Raw genomic sequence first — 12,458 nt, 5'->3', positions numbered from 1 at the left:
GCGAGCTATTTTAGCCGGCTTTTTATACTGCATCCTCCGGCCGACAGATCCAAGCGTCTTGCTACCAGAAAGCTGCACAAACTGACGAACGACAGTGTGCCACTTACTTTCTCCGGTGATGAGGTTCAGGGGGCCATCAACAAATCAAAAACATCAAAAGCCATTGGCCCTGACGGACTAAACGCGCTGATGCTGAAGCACCTGGGACCATTGGGAGTAGGATTCCTCACAAGGGTCTTCAATCTGTCCTTGGCCACTCTCATTATCCCTGACAAGTGGAAAGCAAGGAGAGTGGTGCCAATACTGAAACCTGAGAAACCCGCCAACCAAGGGGAATCTTATCGTCCGATAACTCTCATTTTCCCAGTAGTGAAGACACTTGAAGCCCTCCTACTCTCACTCTTCACGAAACACCTCGCCCCAGCCCCACATCAGCACGGCTTCCGAGGAGTGCATAGCACCACCACTGCACTCACCGCTATAAACGCCCAGATAAACCGCGGGCTTAACCTAAACCGCCCCTGCGAGAGGACTGTCCTAGTAGCGTTGAACCTGAAGTAGGCTTTCGACACAGTCAGCCATTCCACGCTACTAGAGATATATATCAGTAGACACTCCCGCCAGGGCTAAGGAGGTGGTCCGCAAACTATCTGAGCAGTCGTCACTCGTCAGTGATTTTTCGAGATCAAACATTAAAGCAAAACATCTCCCTTGGTGTTCAACTTCTACATCTCGAAGCTTCCCCCACCAGGGAGTCTCCCCGGTCTCATACGCTGATGACTGTACGATAATGGCGTCGGGAATTGACACCGATGGCCTGTGTTCCAAAGTAAACAACTACCTCGCCGACCTTTCTCCCGTTTTCACTGCGAGGAATCTCCAACTTTCGCCCACTAAATTCACGGTGACCCTCTGTACCACCTGGACAAAGGAGGTCAAACTGTCCCTTAAGGCAAAAATCGACGACACACCAATTCCGACGGTAGACAACATAAACATACCAAACATATGCCCGGCAAGTGAAGGCACCCCGCACGACACTAACCACCTTTTCACATGCCCCCTAAAACCGACTCATCTAACACTCCTCTCCCTGTGGACCCATCCCGTCGAAACAGCATGTTTCCTGGGCCTACCTCTAAATGAGCTAGACGAAGACTACCGGTGATATGCCCGACACTGGCGGGGCTACTATTACTGTTAACAAACAAACAAGTCAAGAAATCATATTATGCTTCTCAAACAGATTTCGCTGCATAAAAATAAGATCTGAGTGCATGTTCTTAGTTTTGCTCAAAAGTTGATTATTGTCTTCACGAATAGCACTGACAACATTATGCACACGGGCATTCTCAGATCGAAGTGAAACAATTAAGCTGTATAAGGATCCTAGTTACTTCTTCATTAGTGCTTTCATTGTAACTATCACTTTGATTAAGCGAACCACCAGCATTTATATTTAAAGAGTTCGAAGAGTTGGATTGGAAGAAACTCCTATCCGAACTCATCAGAAACTCCAAATTAGCCGGCAGGATACCAGCACACTGCGTTTGGAAAAGTTCATTGGGCAGTGACCTCAGTACAGAAAATAATCACACAAAAATAAGAGCAAGAATGAACGAAAGCAAGTGACAGCGAAGAATGATTTTTAGAAGAATACTTTGCATACATATGCAAAATCAGGCTTCTTTGGTTTTTTTACTAACGTCACTTTATTGTCAAATTCGCCAAGAATAAAGTAGGGGTTTTAGGAAGCCGTCACCTTCGGGCGGTTTGCTGATGTAATAATTGAACATTTGTATTCACTTTATTACTGTATTTTTTCTAATTTGTTTATTTATAGTTATATTTTATGAAATGAATTTATAATGAAATGAATTTATAAAATATAGCAAACCCGGCCCGCTTCGCTGGGCACACTAAAATAGAAAAGATATGGTTTAGAACAGAAAAGATATGGTTTTCATATTATTTATTTCTTTATTCTTTATTCAAGCGCTTTGGCATAAACAATATTTTTTGTTTTTCTATTTGTTTTTGAGTAAATATATAATGTTGTTGGCTTCCCAACACGTGAACAGCCAACGTATAGTTGACCATGGGTGAATACTGGTTCTTCTAAATTCATCCCGCATATTTCTAAAGTTTGCTCTTGTGATTTATTGATAGTTATTGCAAACGCTAAACGAATGGGCAGTTGCAAACGCTTGAATTCAAATGGCAATTCAGGTGGAATCATTGGAATTCTTGGTATTAGGACGTTTTCATTCTTGAATTTGCCAATTACAATAGTTGCTTGGATAACATTATTCATCAATCGTTTGACTACTTCACTTTGTTCTTGACGTTCTTCTGATGTCGCGTTATTCCGGGCATTTCTCATGCGCCTATTATTATTTGTCGAACGACCAATATGATTACGTGATTGTCTTGGCATTTGTACTGTAATAAACATGGTTGTAATTATGGTATTCTGAGATTTTAAAACATGTTTTTTTTTCAATTTTGTGGATTATATTTTCGATGCATATGTGTTTAAAAGCCCAAGTCCACATGGTCAGGATTATTTTATTTTGTTGTGATTTTCTTAAATCATCTCTTTTCTTCTGAAAATTGTTGACAATTTGCATGATAAGACTATTAATTTTTTCGTCAAAGTTACGCATTTTTCGTGCTCTTCTTTTGCATCCTTTAACAATTTCTTTTGCTTTTTGATTTTTTTTACCATTTTTTTCACTCATGGTGTATCGTAGCTTATCGCATATGAACCGAAAAAATAAATCCACAAAGCATAATTTCATTTGAACATTCGGATTTCACATTAAATTCTCAAATTCCGTAAGAAATTATTCACTGTTCCAAAATCCACTCCAAAAAAATTCACAAAAAATGTTTACACTTTGCACTTACGTCTTCTCCTTATGGCGTCCAAATCAGAAAGAAATATTGACACATTGTAACTCACACTGTCAATTTGACAGTTCAGTTCCGCCCCAAGCGTGAAAAAAGTAAACGAATTATGGCTGGTTCAAAAGAACGAAGTACGCGTTGCCGGTGTTCCGAATTACAACCAAACTTTACGAACCCCATTTTCAATACTTACTTAACAATGTGTGTAAGTTTGGTTTAATTCGGTGCAAAGACACGGCGTGTCTACGTTTTGGCATATATTTCGAGACCCTAGTCATCAATAGGTATGAAAATTACCCCGTATTAAAGCACTTATCAACAGCTTTCATTTGATACCCGTATTGTACATACACAACCAAAGGTTATCCGGGTCCACGTTTTGACCTATATCTCGAGACCCTAGTCACGGAGCGGGATGAAAAATACTCTGTACTAAAGCATTCACCAACAGCTTCCATTTGATATCCATATTGTACAAACACATCCTAGGGTTACCCGGGTCCACGTGTTGGCCTATATCTCGAGACCCTAGTCACGGAACGGTATGAAAAATACTCTATACTATAGAAATCATCAACAGCTTCCATTTGCTACCCATATTGTACAAACACATCCTAGGGTTACCCGGGTTCACGTTTTGGCCTATTTCTCGAGACCCTGGTACCCGATTCTTAAAATTTCAAAACGCAAACCTTCTCTACATGTGTCTCTTCAATGTGACAAAGTTTGGTTAAAATCGGTTGAGCCATTCTCCGTAAAGTTCATCACAACGCGAAAAACGGCTAAATTTTTATATAATATATTATATAATATATAGATATGAAAATCCAGTGATTTCCGGTGGTTTTGTTGGAATTGGTGTATTTGTGCCTAATAGATGCTGGGAGATATGCTGCACTTTGGAAATGAATTTGTGCTTTTTTCATAACATGCTGCATATGATCCCAAAAACTTTCGTGAAGCAAGTGGGTTTGTATTGTTAGCTCTTTTGCAGATATCTTTGGAGATCTAGTGTTTAATACAATATATAGGTAAAGTCATTATAGCGGGCTTCTACTCTTGTGGCGTCGATAGGCATAGCTCTCCGTAGTCCAGCGGCCTTTCGGAAATATTTGTTAAGAGCTTTATCTATTTTATGGGTGTTTGTTTTGGATGCCCATCCGTAGAGCGTAATGCAGTGTTGCATTTCACCTTCTGCAAGTGATTGGCATATTGAGACGGCGGTGTCTATGTAGGGCTCCTTTTTCCGCCTGCATATGATTTTTAGTAGATTATGGATTTTGATTATTTTGCCTCTGATTTTTTTGGTGTGTTAATTCCATAATAGATTTCTTGTGAACTTGACTCCAACGATTTCTGTGCTTGTTTTCAAGTTTTTGTGTACATTTCTGATGGTGATGTTGGGTTGGTCGAAACCCGCTTTCCTGCAAATATGTGCTGCTTATATTTTGTTGGAAGGTACTATCGCGCCGGTTTCTAATGCCCACCTGTGGATTTTATTATCAAGCTGGCTTAAGCTTCTACTCGCTTCTGCTGTGCTCCCAGAGGCTATGGGAAAAATAATGTCAACATACATAGATCCCACGTAGTATGTACTCATTTGTAAGTAGTTTTGTTAAAATGTTTGCGTAATAATTAATGAACAGTACCGAGAGCGGAGACTCTTGTGGAATACCATTTTACGTTTTTACGGTGCTTGATACAAATCCATCTTTTAGTGATTATCTTGTCTAAGATTTTTGACAATACTGGCAATAGGGATGTAGTACAAAGTTTGGGTTTTACTTGCTTTTTGTATTAGTGCATGAATCACATGCATCCAGTAGGTGTACTGCAGTATTGAGTACTTAACTTTAAAGTAGTTTGTTTTTGATGTATTAGTATTATATAATATATTAACCGTCGTATTTCGGCGTTGTTGCTAGCTCAGCTATCGCCATGCCTACGTCTACTGATACCAGTGTAGTTGTGTTGAGCACTATAGTCGTCCCCTGATTTAATACAGTCAGATTGCGATCGTTCGCAAAGTGCTCCTACCAACGTTCATCTGTGCGTTCTAACTATGTGTGTTTAGTGTTTATTTGTTTGTGTGTTTAATGTTTTTCTGTATATATTTGAAGATATGGCTACTTATACTTGTGGGAATGTTTTGAATAGTCCTGTATATGGGGACATCACTGTGTCGGTACTGATACTTTTGGGGTAGTGCTTTTCATATGTGCTTGTTGGTGTTTTGTCTGCATCTTTCGGGATGTTGTTTTCTTTGGTTGTTTCTACTTTGTTATTCTTCTGTAGTTATAGTGTTTTTAACTATTTGTAATAATGTTGGTTTGCTTGTGTTTTAATTGAAGGGCTCAATCTGGTGCATCGTTGGATTACAGTTTTAGGCTTTCTAAGCCTCCCGTATTGTACAGCCTCTTTTCAAGTTTTAGAAAGTTTGAACATGTGTCTAAACGGTGCTTTTCGTTGTTTCAGTTGATAAAAAAATATGCTTCAACATTCTTGTTTCTCATTTCAACATTCATCATTCAAGTTTCTGGCACCAGGTTCCATCTTGAAATGTTTGGGGTGTACTTGTGTACATTTAACCTTTTCCAGCCTAGCGTCATTTTATCAGGTGTGGGAATGAGATCAAACGAGTCTATTGCTGCTCCAGTCAAGATTACTTCAACGTCAACTTTTTTTGAGAGCTTTCTAATGTCGATGACATTTTTCTGATCGTTCGGTCAGTTCTTTTTCTTTAAGATTTATAATATTTCTTAAGAAGATGAGGCCTTACGTTGAGTTGAGCAGTTTTTGTGAGGTGATCTCGAAGGTGTTAAACTCGGCCAAAATCGCTTAAGCGGTTATCCCGCCAATCAAGGAGAAGAAGAAGAAGATCTTCACAGGAAGTAGATGAATGTAGGTGGCTTTTAGGAATTGTCCCGCTGCTTTAAGGTTGAGAGATTTAATTAGCATATCTATAAATTTTAGCTCCGTTACACCGGTGAATTCAGCGCTTAACAATTTCAACCTGTTTTCACTTGTTCCCTTTATTTTTTGTCACTGGTTTCTCATTGATGATTTTTTGAGTTTAAGTAATTATGTATAAGTGAAGAAAACTTTCTCATTAAGTCGTGAATTTTTTTTTTTTTTGCAAATCAACAATAATAACCCTCCGTTGGACACCTTTTTTAAAACCTTCAGTAGAGCACCCGGGTATGGGCACCTCTATGTTCTATTACAATATGTGGCAAATGCACCACATTTATAATTAATTTTTAAGTGAATACTCGTATAAATATTTTTAATTTCTTACTTTTTCATTGGTTTTGGCATGAATTGAACTAGCTACAGAAGCCAAAATAATCGTTGAAGAAAAGGATTTTTTTACTTTGTTCTTTATTTTGACTCATTTTGAAGAAGGTTGAAGAAAAAAAGGTTGGTTAGCCCATTAGTCCAGTCATTTGGTAAAAAAAGGTGGTTACCTGGAAAGTTTTCTGGAAGTTTTCAAACCAGGTAATTTTTATAGATTTTGGCATGCTCTTTTCGAATTTCAACTTTGCCACCTCGTATCTGCGACGCTAGCGCCGCCATATTTCCAAAAAATTGAACTAGAGATAATTTCCTACATTTTATGTTATAACGATTTTTTTATAAAATCGACAGTTTTTGGCGTACGAGCGCCACAAAGTAATATTCACCTACGTTTTTTCGTATATTTCTCTACAATAATCCTATAGTAGAAGAAGGTTTTAGAAAAGGAGGTATAAGGGTAATGTGTCGCCTTTGTTGAAGGATCCCTTTCTCTCTCGACCTTCAACGAAACATCTGTCGGTAGAACTGAAGAGTAGTATCTAGTTTAACTGAGTCATCAGTATACGTCTATCGTTTTACAGTGCAGTTTTTGTTTTTAGAGTCATGTCATCGACGAAGGGCACTTATTACACCGATTCATTTGGCATTGTGGTGAACCATTTTCATCTATTTGCAGTAACTACATCACGTACGTTCGATCTAAATATAATAAAAATCCAATGCCATAATCGTATTCGACAGATATCCTGAAAATGTAGCAAACGACGATTACGAATAACTGCTTCAGTAGACATACTTTTTGATGAGACAATGATTCCAACTGTGTCACAAGATAAATTTCTGGGAAATGATGCGACCAAGAACCGTCTGAAAAATGAAATTCATTAATGTACTCCGAAAAAATCATAATTTAAACCAGGTTATTCAGGTATTTAAAAATCCAAACGTAGATTCAGAGATTATTGCTAAAGCAGAAGAACGTTTTCTTCTTGAATTATACGGTTACAGTGATGTGAAAAGTAAGAAAATCATGTATTTAACTGAGTACAGATATGCATGACTCACAAAATCAGCTTATAAAAATAAATTTAATATTGCGTCCCTACCACCAACAGAGGCAGCAGCACGACGGCATTCTGATGGGATGGGGATGGAACAGAAACCAAAATGGGTTAGTTCCTGTTACGACACTCGACCTCCCAGCTCCAGAAGCCTTGTTAAAACTTATTTCTTGTAAATGTAAAGAGGGATGTCAAATGCTCCGTTATATGCACAAATTATAGTGGTGCTTGTAAAAATTCACAAGTGAAATTAGATTACGATGAAGAAGAAGAAACTGCGACTATTTTAGAGCAAACGTTTGATGAAACAGACAACGAAGAGGATTGTGATGAGTCTAATAATGGTATCGCAGACGATGCGGATGAAATTTCAGTCTGCGACGTCTTGATCGGTGCCCAAGACGAAGTCGCAACGCCTGGTCCATCAGGAACGGTAAAACGTAGTAGGTTGCGCTAAATTTTCGAAAGTGTGCATCACATGTGGATTAGACCTACAGGGGACACCACGATAAAAAACGCGCCGGTTACTCTACCTCCAGGTGGAAATGAGATTTTTTTCGAAAACGCATATTAAAATGTACTTTGTGGCGCTCATACGCAAAAAACTATTGATTTTACTAAAAAATTGTCAGAACATAAAATGTAGGAAATTGTAAAAAAGCTGTTTTTAGGTGCCATTTTTTCAATATGGCGGCGCTAGCATCGCAGATACGAGGTGGCAAAGTTGAAATTCGAAAAGAGCATCCCAAAATCTATAATATAAAAATTATCCAGTTTCAAAACTTCCACAAAACTTTCCAGGTCAAACTACCAGATGACTAGACTACATCAACTTCCTTGCAAATCCAACATGTTGCAAAAGCAAGCATAGGTCCATCGAAAGTGTGACTATTTGATTCATGCAAGGTAGCTTTGTGTGCCTTCACAATTTTTGGTATAATGAACGGTGGAAAGTAAATTAACCACTCTATTCGCTATTCACGCCCCTCTTCTCCTTCTGACCGACCACAATATAATTTCCCTTGCAACGGATATTTTGTTTGGGAGTCACATGCCCACCAGATTTTTATGCCGTATTTTGCCGGAATATATTGTGCGAATTTAGTTCGGCCTCGATATGGAAATAATTGTTCGTCAATACTATCTCATGAGTGAATTTCCTCTACAACGCTATCATCTTTTTAGTTTATTCAATTGCAACGTGCGGCGGCCGCCGTAGCCGAATGGGTTGGTGCGTCATTACAATTCGGAATTCACAGAGAGAACGTTGGTTCGAGCCTCGGTGAAACACCAAAATTAAGAAAAACATTTTTCTAATAGCGATCGCCCCTCGGCAGGCAATGGCAAACCTCCGAGGGTATTTCTGCCATGAAAAAGCCCCTCATAAAAATATCTGCCGTTCGGAGTCGGCTTGAAATTGTAGGTCCCTCCATTTGTAGAACAACATCAAGACGCACACCACAAATAGGAGGAGGAGCTCGCCCAAATACCCAAAAAGGGTGTACGCGCCAATTATTCATTTGCCGAACTGCTAATTAAAAAACCACCAGACGAAGTTAGTCTGGGCAAATTGCTGACCTAACAGTTGTGATATCGATTTGTTTACGACAAAACTGAGATGGTGTTGATGATATAAGACAAACCAAGGCAGCCACCAATCATGTTACTTCATTGCCGCCTTCGATTGCGGAAAAGAGCGTATTTCAACCGTTCTCCCCATTCTAGTTGTGGTACAAATTGAGGGTCCGGTTGAAATTTTTTCTCGACTCACCCCTCAACAGCTGCCGATTCCACCAACGAACGGGAGTCTGGTCAATGCCCTGTTCTTTCAGAAGTCTTGGGGGCGTCACGTCAAGGTCCCTCCTGCCTTCTAGCAGTTACAAACGTAGACTGTGTGTCCTTATATGAACGGCTGAGAGTCCGTCCGTTGCATTTGCTTACGCCCCAGATTCAATACTGGGCATTTGCATCGGAACAGAGAACAAGGCCAAGATTTTGCCGCTCACAGAACCTCATGAGACTAGAGGACTTCCCAGGTGGTGGCGCTTCCAGTACATCGTAAGAAAAATAAACAGATGCAATCACAAACCTCGAACATCCGAGTTTGTTCTTATAACACACCTCAGCCGCTACTAGATCTTGCCAACAGAATTGCTCAAGACCCGTCATAATGAGGAGGGATGATACTTTAAGACCGGTCCTAGGTCTACTCAAATTCCTGTCATATAATAAAGTCAGCGCCTCATCATGTTGGCTTCCTTGCTGCGGGGATGGGGCTTAAGAGGTGGTTTGACTCCTATATCATGGGGACCAACTCAACACGAACTAAGAGGGAAGCTCCATATGGGATTGGCTGGCCATCCATACGCTTTACGGCGAAACTGGGGGTCATCCAATCGCCATAAGAAGATCACCGTACCGACAAAGATCCCTTGTTATTCCTAAGCCCCTATCACCCCATTACCTCCTCTACCTCGGATGTTGTCATCGTCCACGCTTCTGTGCCATACGTTAGCACAGGCATGATGAAAACCTTGTAGAGTGTTAGTTTTGTTCGTCGAGAGAGGAATTTACTGCTTAGTTGCATACTTAGTCCAAAGTAGCATTTGTTGGCAAGAGAGACTCTTCGTTGGATTATCAGGCTGACATTGTTATCGGTGTTAATGCTGGTTCCTTAATAAACGAAGTCTTTTACAACCTCGAAATCATAACTCTCATTAGTTACGTGGGCGCCAATACACGAGAGCGCTGACTGTTTGTTTGATGGCAGAAGGTACTTCGTTTTGTTCTCGTTCATCACCAGGCCCATTCGCTTTGCCTCTTTATACAGTTTGGAGAAGGCAGAGCTAACAGCGCGGTTGTTAAGGCCGATGATGTCAATATCATCGGCATACGCCAATAATTGTACGCTCTTATAAAAAATTGTGCCTGAGCGATTAAGTTTTGCGGCTTGTACAGTCCTCTCCAACATCAGGTTAAAGAAGTCACACGACAGCGAGTCACCCTGTCTGAAACCTCGTTTGGTATCAAACCGAGAGGTTTCTGAAGGCGCTGCTGGTGTTGAGCAACGTCATCTTGCAAGCCCGTATTAGTTTTGCGGGGATACCAAATACAGACATGGCGGCACACAGATAACTCTTTTTCGTACTGTCGAAAGCAGCTTTGAAGTCGACAAAAAGATGGTCTGTGTTGATTTTCCTTCCATGGGTCTTTTCCAAGATTTGGCGTATTGTTCATATTCGGTCGATGGTGGACTTTCCAGGTCTAAAGCCACACTGATAAGGTCCAATAAGTTGGCTATGGTGGGCTTCAGCCTTTACACAATACGCTCGCTAGAACCTTATAGGTGATATTTAGACTAATCCCGTGGTAATTGGTACAGATTCCAGGATCACCGCTCTTATGGATTGGGCAGATCACACTTAAATCCCAATCGGCAGGCATGCTTTCATCCGACCATATTTTGCATAGGAGCTGATGCATGCACCTTACCAGCTCCTCGGCGCCATGTTTGAATAGCTCAGCCGGCAGTCCGTCGGGGCCCGCGTTATCGCTATTCTCACCTCGTCATGGTCGGGTAACGGAACGACAATTCCATCGTTAACGATTGGGGTATCGGGATCTTAACATGCGCAGCTACCACTATTTAACCAATTCGAGAAGTGTTCTCTCCATAATTTAAGTATGCTCTGTATGCCAGTCACCAGATCGCCGTCTTTGTTCTTACAGGAAAACGCCCCGAAAACGCGAGATGTTGAACATTCTTTACGTAGGTAGATGTACGTTTTTTGCCGCCCAGCGGCGTGTGCGCAGTTTGGCCGCAACGAGGTAATGAACCCAGTCGTTATTGGGTCCTCGCCTTGTACGTACATCTAATACACTAAAAGGGTGCCCTCCATCTATCACAATATGATCGTTCTGGTTTCGTGTTTTTCGATCAGGAGACAGCCAGGTAGCTTGGTGCATCTGTTTATGCTGGGATCTGCTGCTGCAGACTACCATGTTTCGGGCCCCGGCGAAGTCGATCAGCCTCTGTCAGTTACCGAATGTTTCGTTGTGCAGGCTGAATTTTCCGACTGTGGGACCAAAAATTCAAAAATTCCCTCCTTGCCCACCCTGGCGTTGAAGTCGCCAAGAACTATTTCTATGTAGTGGCTGGGGCAGCGCTCATAGGAACGTTCCAGGCGCCCGTAGAAGGAATCTTTGGTTTCATCTTCCGTTGAGGCGAGGGCGCAAATTAGCGAGATGTTAAACAAACGGGCTTTGATGCGGATTATTGCGAGACGCTCGTCCACCGGAGTGAACGACAGTACTTGGCGGCGAAGTCTCTCTCCCACAACAAATCCGACACCGAATTTTTGCTCCTTGACATGGCAGCTGTAATAGACGTCGCAAGGTCGTATGTTTTTCTTGCCTTGCCCCGTGCATCGCATTTCTTGAATGGCAGTGATGTCAGCCCTTACTCTCACGAGGACATCAACCAGCCGGGCAGAGGCACCTTCCCAATTAAGGGATCGGACATTCCAGGAGCATGCCCTCAAATCGTATTCCTTATTTCGTTTGCAGGGGTCGTCATCAGTAAAGGTAGTTCTCATCCGAACTTTGTGTATCTTTTTATTGGGGGATTTTTAAGTGGCGGGTCGCAAGCACAGCGCACAACCAGCTATCCTAGAACGCTTCGCCTTCTTACGTCAGCCCTTTACGACTAGCCCATTTCGTACGACGGAAGCTGGCGCTGATGAGAAACCTGGCAACAAAGAAGTGGCGGTACGAGCAATACACCTCTGGCCAAGAAGTCAAATCCTTGCACCACCAATACCGGGACTAGCCCTGGTAAAGGTGGTAAAACCGAGTGAAAAGCAGAACCTGCACGCATGGCTGCAAGGAGAGGCGCGCTGCCTTCAGGCTACTGGAGCGCTTAAAAACGATTCCAGAGGGGGAGTGGTACGTTAAACAGAAGCACTCATTTAGCTGGGCAACAAGGGTAACGGAGGAGTCCTCTCGGGGTTCTGAACCAAACCTAAAACGTCAGTTGTCGGATGACCCACCCAGCAACCCCAGCGCGTTGAAAAAGCCCCGACACACCAAGACTTCTCCCACTACGTAGAGCGAAGCTGTCAGCGACCAACAGCTATGGGCTGTGGTTGATAAAAGCAACCCTGACGGCACTATTTCGCCTGACAATTGGAA

This window comes from Anastrepha obliqua, chromosome 6, assembly GCF_027943255.1.
Source record: "Anastrepha obliqua isolate idAnaObli1 chromosome 6, idAnaObli1_1.0, whole genome shotgun sequence".
Taxonomy (NCBI): Eukaryota; Metazoa; Arthropoda; class Insecta; order Diptera; family Tephritidae; genus Anastrepha; species Anastrepha obliqua.
This window is presented reverse-complemented; position numbering follows the sequence as displayed.